Source organism: Suncus etruscus, chromosome 11 (assembly GCF_024139225.1).
Source record: "Suncus etruscus isolate mSunEtr1 chromosome 11, mSunEtr1.pri.cur, whole genome shotgun sequence".
NCBI lineage: Eukaryota > Metazoa > Chordata > Mammalia > Eulipotyphla > Soricidae > Suncus > Suncus etruscus.
The window spans coordinates 99,129,975-99,135,846 of record NC_064858.1 but is presented as its reverse complement, the minus strand read 5'-3'; the positions used below and the strand labels follow the sequence as shown (position 1 = coordinate 99,135,846).

At 38.5% G+C, this 5,872-nt stretch overlaps 1 non-coding gene across 1 annotated transcript; it reads left to right on the top strand.

The window, feature by feature from the left end:
* The first annotated feature begins 3,038 nt into the window (after nt 1-3,038).
* Nucleotides 3,039-3,145, top strand: LOC126023443 (U6 spliceosomal RNA). The gene has a single exon (XR_007500566.1). It is a non-coding gene; the product is annotated as a U6 spliceosomal RNA (small nuclear RNA).
* The last annotated feature ends 2,727 nt before the right edge of the window (nt 3,146-5,872 follow it).

The following is a 5,872-nucleotide window of genomic DNA, read 5'->3' as shown; positions in this document are numbered from 1 at the left end:
CTTGGGTTAAGTCCAAATTTTGACATTTTGAATGACTAGCATTTATAAGCACCAGTGATGACAGAGTTGAACTTTATATTTAAAGCCTGAATGTCAAGTGATTCAAATGGACAAACTAAAAGGCTACCTCACGGAAAAATATACAAAGTACTAAATATGCAGAAGAAAACAGGAAACAATCTTATCTGCAAGAACTGTAACAACTTGCAGCTTTTCAAAAGTCACATTTTTGTGGGCACAAATTCATCAACGAAACATAATCTAATTAACATATTTCTTCTAAAGTCAAAACCAAGAACCTCATTCCAGAGAGAAAACGCTTTAAAGCTTAAGATTAAAACCATGAGCAAACTATATTAGTCTAATGAATTTCTTTTAAACATTAATAAAGCTCTTTGCAAAGATAAAAATTGTTAAGACTTGATTTGCTTTTCCAGTGTTAGTTGTTCATTCCATTTGTCAATGAACAGTATTAAATATTCAAACAACCAGAGAAAACTTAAAGTCATATACATTATATGACTCACTGTATACACTCTTACGGTATGTTCAAAAGAGAATAGTGTCAGAAATACAGGAACCAAAGAAAACCTTAACACTGAGCACTTCCTCATCCGGGAATATGGCAGAGAAGGAGAAAAGACAAAACTCTTTCATCCAAAGAATTTGAAATTTAGCAGTGCAAAAGAGGTAAGAAGTGGGGGGGGGGGGCTGCCATAATTAAGACATGACAACAATTTATGAAAAACACAGAATAATAAAATGACTGAACAGTACTTTAACTATAACCATAAAGGGAATAAATTGAGAAAGAAAGACCACAATTGCAAAGGAGATAGTAGGCACTGAACTGGGCCTCAAAGAATTAGAAAAGCATTTGAAGAAATAAGTTCAACATCTCTCTCACTTTAGATGTTGCTGCATTCTTTGAAACTCTTTACAAAGAGTCAGAGAGAAAGCTCGAAGGACTGGAGCTCGAAGGACTGTTTGGCATGTGTAAAACAGACCTCCAAGCTCAATACTCTGTGCTGCATGGGCGCCCCCCACACCCCCCAACCCAGTACTGACCCCAACCACTGCCAGGAATGACCCCAGTAATACAAGCATCACTTCGATAAGCAACATCAAATCACCTGGCCCAACCACTGCAACTATGAACTGTTCGGCCCTTCCTTGGGTATGGCAGGAGCCACCAGACTCACTCCCAATTATAATGAAATTTGTGGGCAGGTGCATACAAACTCAAAAAAGGAAAGTGATCAAAAAGAGAACTGACCCAGAACAAAAACAATAAATAAAGTATAACAAAAAGAGAGGAACTCATACACAACTTCAAAAATTAAAAGTGGAAACACTAAAAAAGGAAAACATTTAACTAGCAACCATATGTCTTGTGTACCAATAAATGCTCACATTAAATTGACTGCTTCATTCCATTATTTGAGATAGAATCAGAGGAAGAAAATTATAATCCCATTTCCACAATGAGATTAAGAAGAGTTTTGTGGGCCCGGAGAGATAGCACAGCGGTGTTTGCCTTGCAAGCAGCCGATCCAGGACCTAAGGTGGTTGGTTGGAATCCCGGTGTCCCATATGGTCCCCCATGCCTCCCAGGAGCTATTTCTGAGCAGACAGCCAGGAGTAACCCCTGAGCACAGCCGGGTGTGGCCCAAAAACCAAAAAATAAAAAAATAAAAAAAATAAATTAAAAAAAAATAAGAGTTTTGTTTAGTAACAAAACCATTTAAGAAGAGTGAAGAATTTTTAATTCCTGGCCTATACCTACGCAATGTATTACCATTTATGCTATGTATTAAGTATTTAACTCTAGAGTTTCTTGAGTTCCTATCTTATATGAAACCAAATATCAGGAGGCTATAAAAAGTGCTTTTTAAGGGGAGGCGGGGTGTTTGTTGGGCCACACTAGTGGTGCTCAGGGTTTACTCCTTACTCCACTTAGGGATGGTTCCTCATGGTCTTCAGAGACCATTTGTGATTGCCGGGATTGAAACCAGGTCTGCTATGTGCAAGGCAACCACCTCTGTATGCAAGGTCTGCATGCAACATCTCTCCAGCCAAAGGTGCCTACTTCAAAGTAAATAGGCTGTAATAAGCAAGCTAAATGGGTCATAAGTAGAACCACAAAAATTTTATGACCAGAACTGTGATCTTTCCAGTGAAGTGAGTTAAGTTACTATCTCAGTATATTCTCTGGTTCTTTGTTTCTCAAACTGTGTGGGCCACAAAACTTGGGTTTGGGAAGTCCTGTCACTTTTCTACAAGTTTTAGAGAAAAAAATCACTACGGTGAGTAAGGCATTACCTAGCTTATGACTGATCCTATCGAGTTAGATTCCGATACTGCAATACTCCCAGAACTGTCAGGAGTAAGGCATGAGCACAGAACCAGGAATGAGTTTTGGGCACTATTAGTATCATCTATGCAAACAAATAACTTATTACCAGTAAATGTTTTGATTTTTTTTTTGTTTTTGTTTTTGGGCCACACCTGGCGATGCTCAGGGGTTCCTCTTGGCTGTCTGCTCAGAAATAGCTCCTGGCAGGCACGGGGGACCACATGGGGCACCGGGATTCGAACCAACCACCTTTGGTCCTGGATCGCCTGCTTGCAAGGCAAACACCGCTCTGCTATCTCTCCGGGCCCAAACGTTTTGATTTCTATACTTCGCGCGCACGCACACACACACACACACCTGGGATCACATAAAAATTCCTCAAAGTGAGGGTATCATGCTGAAAGAAATATGTCAGACTAAAGAACAAATACAAGATGATCTCATATATCTGTGGTATATAGATATAGCCTGTGCAATATAGTACAGTGAGTAGGGCTCTTGCCTTGCATATGGACATTCTAAGTTAGACTCCCAGTATTTCATATGGTTCCCACTCCAAGCTCCATCAGGAGTAATTCCTTAGTGTGGAGCCAGCAGTAAGCCCTGCACACAGCTGAGTGTGGCCCCAAAACACATACACACAAAAAGAATATGGTTAATTATCTATTAATAATAAACTCTGGTGCTCACTTTGGCAGCACATATACTAAAATTGGAACGATACAGAGAAGATTAGCATGGCCCCTGTGCAAGGATGACACGCAAATTCGTGAAGCATTCCATATTTTGGGGGGATTAAAATGTATTTTTCACAGTATAAAAAAATAATAATAAACTCTGGACATTGTATTATAGACCTGAGAGTTCCAGGTTGGATAGAGAGGAAAGGAAAACGAACAAGATGTCAGGAAGTAACATAGGTTCGTAAGTGGATGATCTAAAGCACAATGGGTGGTGCTGAGGGAGGTGACACTAGAACCATCAACTAACCATAACCAGGAAGTGGTCATGGGCACTTTGGTGGTGAAGTTGTGCAGTAACCAGAAATCTAAACACTACTGCAACTCTGTTACTTATACTAAAATTTAAAAAAAAAAAAGTATTTCTTTAGGGGTCAGAGCCATAGTACAGCAGGTAAGGCACTTGCCTTGCATGCGGCTTGCCCAGGTTCGATCCCTGGAATCCCAGACGGTAGCTCTGAGCCCACCAACAATTATTCCTGAGTACAGAATAAGAATTAACCCCTAAACATTACCTGGTGCCGTGCAATAAAAAGAAAAACCAACAAAAAACTTTAATTTCAGAAGTGAGTAGGGATCTTAAGGTAGTAAGAGTTGAAAGAGCCCTGCTCAGGTTATCTGGTCACTGCCATGGTCAGAGGAAGAAAGTACTCTTCAGGCAGCAGACTTCAGAGTTGAAGCCAGAGTTGCACAGAAATTATAGACAGACAGAACTTTAAAAAATGTTCTATCTAAACTCTTTTGGTTTCTGGCTAATAGCTCTGGTAAAGGACCAACACAAAACACACAAACTGTTCTGTAATCTGTCATTTTTAATTACATTTATTTAATCAATGTTTGTATTATGCTTACTATATATGCCAGTAACTGTTTTCAGCAATTTTCTATTTATTTAATCATCATAAAAACCTTATGTCAAAGGCACCATCTTTTGTATTTTGGATTGGGGGAATATGTGGCTGGAGACAGAACCTGGGGCTCAAACATGAGGATCCTGCGTACAGAGCATGTACTCCAGCCACAGGTGCTGTCTCTTTGCAGCCACCATAGGGAGGAGGGAGGGAGGAAGGAACTGAGTCAAAGAAATGATATCATAGTAGCCAGAGTAATAGTGCAGATAATAGGGCATTTGCTTTGCAAGTGGCCAGCCTGGGTTCGATTCCTGACATCCCGTAAGATCCCCTGAACACTGCCAAAAATGATTCCTGAGTGCAGAGCCAGGAATAACCTCTAAACATCACCAGGTGTGTCTCTCTAACACCCCTCTTAAAAAAAAAAAAAAAAACCAGAAATGATATTTTATCATTTTTCAAGCAATAGCTAAATCATGGCAGAGCCAGGCCTCAAATTAAGATGACTTAATTCTATCCATGTTTTTAGTCAATCCACTAACCAAGGAGTTGAAGATGAATTATTATTTCTTTTGAATATGTTATGTGAATTTTTGGGGGTACATATCTTCCTGATTATGCCTCTTAGGTTAACATATAACACTGCATTATCTGAGCCTATCAACAAGGAATTGTAGAGTGTACCATGAATAAAAGAAACAGATCAGCTTTGTCAATCATATTCAGAAAATCAATAATGAATAATATCTACTGCTAGAATTCTTTACTAATCATTTCTAATTCACTGAAAATACATTTATTCTCATGTGTACACATACAAAACCATGGACTGTTATGTATTAAGTTGTGAATTTGTTTTAATGATCATTTATCAAGATGGTTAAATCTTGGTGCAACATACCCTTTAACGTCAGCTATTAACTAAGTCATAACTCAAATTATAATAAAGTTATGAGGTTACATTTAACTGGTAACTATAAATTGTTATACAGGTCAGAGAGCTCGCTCAAAGGGCCAGAATACATGCTTTTCAAGTGGGAGCACAAGGTTCATTCCTTATAGAAGCACATGATCCTCTGAGCACACCAGGAAGAATACCCAAAGTGGTCCCTGAGCACTGCTAGTATGATTCCTGCCACCCCTAAAAAAAAATCATACAAATTTCCAGAGCCTACCAGAAATTAATGGAAAAAACATTTTACTATTGTCGCCAAAATCTTGTTTTTGAGCCGCACTCAATGGTGCTCAGGGCTTACTTCTGGCTCTCTGCGTCCAGGAATGTCTCCTGGCAGTGCTCGGGGAAACTTCCTTTGAGGGCCAGGGGTTGAACCTGGGTCAGTTACATGCAAGGCAAATGCCCAACCACTGTACTTTCTTGGTCTCCTGTCACCAAAATCTTATCTAAGAGCTAAACACCATATTAACATTCACTACAGTCTCCTAAAATATATTTAATATATTCTTAATAATAATAATAATATTATTAAAATGATTTCCCCTAAAGAGTACCTATCAGTTTCTCCCCCTAATTTAGCAGCATAAAAGTATAACTGCATTTGTAGTTCTGTTCTAAAATACTGGCTAAACTAGAAAGACTAAAAGTTAATTATAATTTTTGAGGGATCTGGGATCAAACCAAATGGTACAGAACCCAATTAAAACAACAAACTCAAATATATTCTTTGGGGATGTTAGACTAAAAAACAGGTTTTTGAAAGTCTTATTAACATTAAGACAATAAACTAAGACTTTGAAACAATTCCCAGAAGTGTTAATACTAGAAGTGTCTCTTCTCTGCGAAGAAAATTTATGCAAAATAAGCATGCCTTATAAGCCAACCCAAACAATGTTGGAGTGAAAATAAAAGACATCTGAAGACAACATTATGTATTGTCCCATACTTCTTTAAAAATTAGGGAAAATGT